Below are 6,103 nucleotides of genomic sequence, written 5' to 3' on the forward strand. Positions count from 1 at the left end.
AAACAGAGTTTTTCTTTTGTGAACTGCTCTCCACAATCCACCATCACTACATCTATAAGCACATGACACATACATGAGACTTATCTGGCTTTCTCTGCATCTTTGCTCTGAATCTTATGTGAGAAACAGCATTTTAACTTTTTGTCTAATTACCATATATAGATACAGAAATGTACACAAAGGTTCTTTAGAGTGTATCCTGCTTCAGGTTCTGTTACTGATTCACATATATATATATATATTCCATAAGATTAAAATGTATATATTATATATTATATATACAATATATATATACAATATATATATATTATATATAATATATATATATTAAAATATATTCCATAAGATTAAAATGTATATATATATATGTATATATATATATATATATATATATACATTTTAATCTTATGGAATCTTACCAAAGTTTGTCAAGAGAACTGTGCTTAGTGCATTGTGAGCAGTGTTTGGCAAAAACATGTTTAAGATTGTAATGAGTGTTTCTGGTAACACCAAAAGAAACCTAAGCTTCATTGGTGGGGAATCATATAAAAGTGTTCAAAAACAATGGAGCAGGAGCAGAAAACTCTCCAAATGAAAGAGAGAACATATTAAGAAACTTTAAACACTGAACACTACAATAAAAGGACTGTCTTGTCTTTTCTAGAAGACATTAAAAGTGTTATATCCATACAATGTGGGACATAAGCTGATATGCTGGATGCCAACACAGCTGGACTCAGGATTTGGTCTGATTGCCTGGGCCGTAATGATCTCTGTCAGAGTCAGTCTACAGAGGACACAAGTGGACTCCACACTGGTTAATGTCTCTGTGGTAAAGTGTAAGAGTCAGTCTACAGAGGACACCAGTGGACTCCACACTAGTTAACACTAGAGCTCCTGAGAATTCAGGATTCTGAGGACATCACCCCTCCTTCTTCTCCTTCTTGCCAGCAATTAGCAAAGCCAAACATCACCCTTTATTATGTTAATTCACAGAGCAAGACTGAGGCAGCAGCCTCACCCAGAAAGTCTCTGATCACAGAGATCACAGATCACAAACAAGCAGAAACCCAAATGCTTCTATCAAATGCTTCTAACACAAATATAGATAGATAGATAGATAGATAGATAGATAGATAGATAGATAGATAGATAGATAGATAGATAGATAGATAGATAGATAGATAGATAGATAGATAGAGAGGTAGTATAAGAAATGTACAAAGAGCAAGATTCATTCAAGGACATGGGTGGACTCCACACTGGTTAATGTCTCTGTGGTAAAGTGTAAGAGTCAGTCTACAGAGGACACCAGTGGACTCCACACTGGTTAATGTCTCTGTGGTAAAGTGTAAGAGTCAGTCTACAGTGGACACGAGTGGACTCCACACTGGTTAATGTCTCTGTGGTAAAATGTAAGAGTCAGTCTACAGAGGACACCAGTGGACTCCACACTGGTTAATGTCTCTGTGGTAAAGTGTAAGAGTCAGTCTACAGAGGACACGAGTGGACTCCACACTAGTTAATGTCTCTGTGGTAAAGTGTCAGAGTCAGTCTACAGAGGAGTGGACTCCACACTAGTTAATGTCTCTGTGGTAAAGGACAGAAGCTTCAATGTACTGTATGCACCTTTACGATTGTGGACAGAATGAAATACATAATTCCTACTCCACTTCTACAGACCCATCTTTTGTCTGCATTTTGTGATAATTTTCATTCATTTTACTCTATTTTGCTCTCTGCATTTTCATAATAATCATTTAGTTCATTATTGAATTATTTGTCACTTATTTATGATGATTTTAGTTTAGCCTTGTACCTCTGCAAGTAGGTCTGTTGATGTAACTATTTGTAGTAGCTAACGAATGTGACTATATAAGTCCATTTTCCCCTAGGTCCTTGAATTAGGAAGCAAACGCAGCTACAGAATGTTCTAGAAGAGTATATCCGCAGGAGATCCTGAGAGCGGGGGTGCACGACCGCTCCAATCACACTCACTGACAGGCAGTGACTCATGTCATAGAACCATTTACATTAGGCAGTGAACATGTGTATGGCAAGGTCTGTAAAAACCCTCATGGCATAAAGATCCATCAGGCGAAGATGAAATGATTGGTGAGGGAGCAAGTGGTGCAATGCACAGAGAGGAACCTGGAGGAACATGCTGAGATGCATCAGAGGTATTCAGTATTCAGTCTTGAAAGGGCGACAGGAGACTTTGGTCTACGACAACCATCATCTCCAGCTTTTCATCTGAAATGTTTGGCACAGTACATTGGAATGGTAACAAGTCTCAATGTAAACGATGTTAGGACTGAGAGAACCAGCCAGTTAAGGCTGGAGATCTACGCACTGAAACAGCAGGTCAAGGAGACTGACCGAGAACTCTGGGATCCCGAGGATGAAGTTCATGTTCTTCCACAGGGCTGAAGGACACAGGAGGCGGGCAGAAGGACAGGCCAAGAGATGTGTGTCCTCATCCTAAACCCGTTAGGGTCCCGAGGAGAAGCAGTTCAGGGTAATCTCAATATTGTTTTTTATCTGAGATGTTATTCTGAGACTGACTCCATCAGTCACAGAGAAGAATGTCGAGGGCCTCTGGTGGAGTCTGAAGGCCACGGCCCAGAGCGTTATTGTGAAGTACATGCTATCCATAAGCAGCCTAAGTGTGCAGTATAGTTACAGTATTTTACCCAAAATCCCCCAGACCAGCACTGAGGTAAGAATTGGGAGGACATAGAAGGCACATCAAGTGGACCAGATGGAGTCCTGCCTGTGGCAGAAAGCTCCGGTGGGGATAGTGGCATCAGGAAGTGCAAGGCTTGGTAGCTTTCCATCAACCAGAATGAGGGCAAGCACAGGCATGAGTGGAGAAGTTGCGTGTAAGCCAAATGGTGGGTATGAGCCAGCAGAAAGCACGGACAGAAAGATGGCAACAGGATCTCCTGGTCCAAGTTGTGGCAAGCTGTCCCCTTCCGCATAAAGTTCAGAGCAGAGTTGATCTGTGACATCCTTCCAAATTCATCCGACCTCTCGAGTTGGAGAAAGGTTGACTCACCAACATGTCTCTTGCGCCTCAATAACACCAGAGCACATTCTAATGAAGGCAGCAGTGGGTCTCTACGGTATAGCACAAGTGACAAATGAGGGCTGATCTGGGGGAAGCCACAATTTCCAGGGAACATCGCAGAGAGCACCCAGAGACCAAATATTGTGCTGGGTTTGGAAAAATCAAACCAGGTGGTCATGCGTGAAGATCAATGTGCCATGGGAGGAGAGGGTAGAAGAGGCTAATGACAGGAAGCAAGGTAAGCAAACCAACTTGACTGGGTGGATGAGTGGCACAGACAGAGGTGGAGAAAGCAGCGCGTGGCCATGGAGGAGGCCTGCAGAGGATTGGCTCAGTCTCTGTGTAAGGCCTGTTGTCTCCTGGGCTTCATGGACAAACAGAACCAAAAGGAGGAAGCGCAATCTAGGAAGTGATGTGTCACAGGGTCATGTGGGAGAGGGTGTCTGACATTTGAAAGACCCAAACCAACCCGTGATCCTGGGTAACATCAGTGATGATTAGTCCAAATGTATCTCAACTAGATGTATTTTTAAACAATCACACCTATGCTTGGTGTCATGCTGTTTCCATTAAAAAAACGACATGTTAACAGGTTAAACAGCGGTGTGTCAGATATTTTTAATTAGACATCTCAGAATTTCATACAGTTTATTGGGACAAAACGTAATTTATAACATAATTATTTAATCCATAATGTGATCAAACAAAAGAAAAAGGCTGTCAATGAAGTGGAAAGGGATCTGGACCCATACGACTGTAAAGCTGCTTTGTGACAACATGTATTGTGAAAAGTGCTATATATAAATTAATAAATTTGACTTAATTTGAAAGCACAGAACTCTTAGTGACAATGCAGAATTGAAGAGAGGCATCCAGCAGGGACCTGTGGTGGGGAAAGAGGCCGTAGGAACACAAGATGGGTGAAGCGATTGATCAATAATGAGGAGATAATAAGCGATGGAGGGAAGATATGTGTGTGTGTAGGAGTGGACATGCCTCTACCGGCCGTGATATCGGTTCTGTTCAATCTGAAGGATATTATCAATTATCAATTGTGAATCATTCCTAAAATGAGGCTCCCAACATTACATCCACTACAAAGAATCTTAAGAGAAACAACAAAGAGAGCACATATATTTACCTGTGTCCTGCAGGATAGATACTGTCTATCTTACTACAACAGGATCTGACGTTTTTTCATCTAGTAACAAAGATAAATAAATAAAAATTTAAAAAATCTTGTTTTTAAACTGCACTCTGAGGAGGCTCACCACAAAAGTAAGTTAAAATGAAATAAAATAAAATAAGACACTTCTTGGATATCTTTGAGGACCTCATGGTCCTTTATTCCACTTCATGAAACATAAATCAAATATTATAACATGCAGATTAAACTACATCAGTAACTACTGTAATTTCTTTCTTTTGTACTTACCACAGTACAGCCCTGAACCTCTTCCTACAGACGTGTCTTTGTGTAGTCTGTAGGTGTATCTCAATTCAGGAGCTGCAGCCCACGAAGTGCGCATTTGTAGGTCGGTTACGTCACTGCGCCGCGCCGAGGCTGTCCCAATTCGTGGGCTCCTCCTTATGCGGCCGACGAATGTAGCCTTCAAAACCCCGAAAACGAAGGATGCATCTGAGTATCCTTCACGTCCCACCATATCCCAGGATTCATTGCTCTATGAACAATAAACAGGCGGAGTCTAGTGTACGGGCCGAAGAATTCGTTTTTAAATGTCGGTATTTTTTAAATATGGACATTTATACTGCAGTGAGATGCTAAATAACATGCCAGTTATTAATGATATTGCAGGTAAACATGTGCTTTGAGTATTTACTAAAGAGTAGGCCTAACGTTTATAAAAATACATTGAATTTTGTTATGAAGTTATTCTTCCCGCCAAACATGTGAATACATGTTCAACGCATTTTCTTTTAGGCATTTGTGGGTGATGTGATATTTGTCGGACAGCTCGCTAACACGTATGTAATGTATGTAACGGGGCAGAGTGTGGTCACGCAAACATACGTCTTGCGAACACTAGACTGTCTCATTTAACAGCCGTGAGATGCAGCCTACCCGGCCTTCGAAGTGTGTGGCCACCGTGGGCTGCGGTCTACGCGGTCTACGTAGGCTGCAGCCCCTGAATTGAGATGCAGCCTGTGTCTATGTGTTGCCACATATGAACTTCCTGTGGGTGTGGTTGTTTGTGTATGTCTCGTTAGTCGAACGTGTTATGTATTAGGTATATATTGTGTGAATTAGTCCTGCCCTGTGTAACGTAAGTTTGAAAGCTACAGACTACAACAATCAAGTAATATTTTTTTCTAACTGGTTTGTGTAAGATTACTAACATAGGCATGGTACTAATTAAAAATTTAAAGTGGAAGGTGATGAACAAGTTCCAATAATAAAGAAAAAACACTGATTCAAAGATTCAAATATATAAACTAGATATTATTTGAGTTAGTCAATTTTTAGACAAAGTAGACAAAGTAATTGTGAGCACGTTTAGGAAAAAAAAGAAATTATAACTGTTTGTCCCAGAAAAAATAATTGTAAGAATGCATGTGGAGACTTCTTTAGTTGCATATGACTTAAAAGTCGGTGGAATTTTAAGAGCATACAATTTTTGGAACAGTGATAAAATTGAAATTTTAATCAGGATGGTCCCTTCAGGAATGACTTTTCAGAAGGTCTCTTCAGGAAGGTCTCTCAGATTCCAAACTGTATTACAGGGGCAGGATGTCACATGGTCACGGCAGTGAACGATAAGCCATGAAGGTTAGATATTCTTGTGCCACCAGTGTTCTGGTCCCTGTGAGGCGGACAGTTCCTGTGGGAGATGAGAAAGTTCTAGAAAGTAGTTTTGCTTAAGCAGTTTTTTACTTTTTTAAGTTATTGCTACATTTGATTGCATGTTTATAAGGTTTTTACCAGCACAGTGTATGAAATGTATATAATTAGAGTTTTATAGCAATTTAACTCAAAAAATATTCTGGTAACACTTTACAATACGGTTCCTTAAT

The 6,103-nt window shown here is 40.3% G+C and overlaps 1 long non-coding RNA gene across 1 annotated transcript in view; it reads right to left on the reverse strand.

Annotated features, from left to right (window-relative positions):
• Positions 1 to 3,706: 3,706 nt before the first annotated feature.
• LOC143498864 (uncharacterized) overlaps positions 3,707 to 6,103 on the reverse strand; it is a 7,128-nt gene continuing 4,731 nt past the window's right edge. The window contains exon 4 of the long non-coding RNA XR_013125968.1: positions 3,707 to 5,910. This is a non-coding gene — a long non-coding RNA (uncharacterized LOC143498864). The remainder of the gene's footprint in view (positions 5,911 to 6,103) is intronic.

The sequence above is a fragment of the Brachyhypopomus gauderio genome, unplaced genomic scaffold (assembly GCF_052324685.1).
Source record: "Brachyhypopomus gauderio isolate BG-103 unplaced genomic scaffold, BGAUD_0.2 sc120, whole genome shotgun sequence".
Lineage (NCBI taxonomy): Eukaryota > Metazoa > Chordata > Actinopteri > Gymnotiformes > Hypopomidae > Brachyhypopomus > Brachyhypopomus gauderio.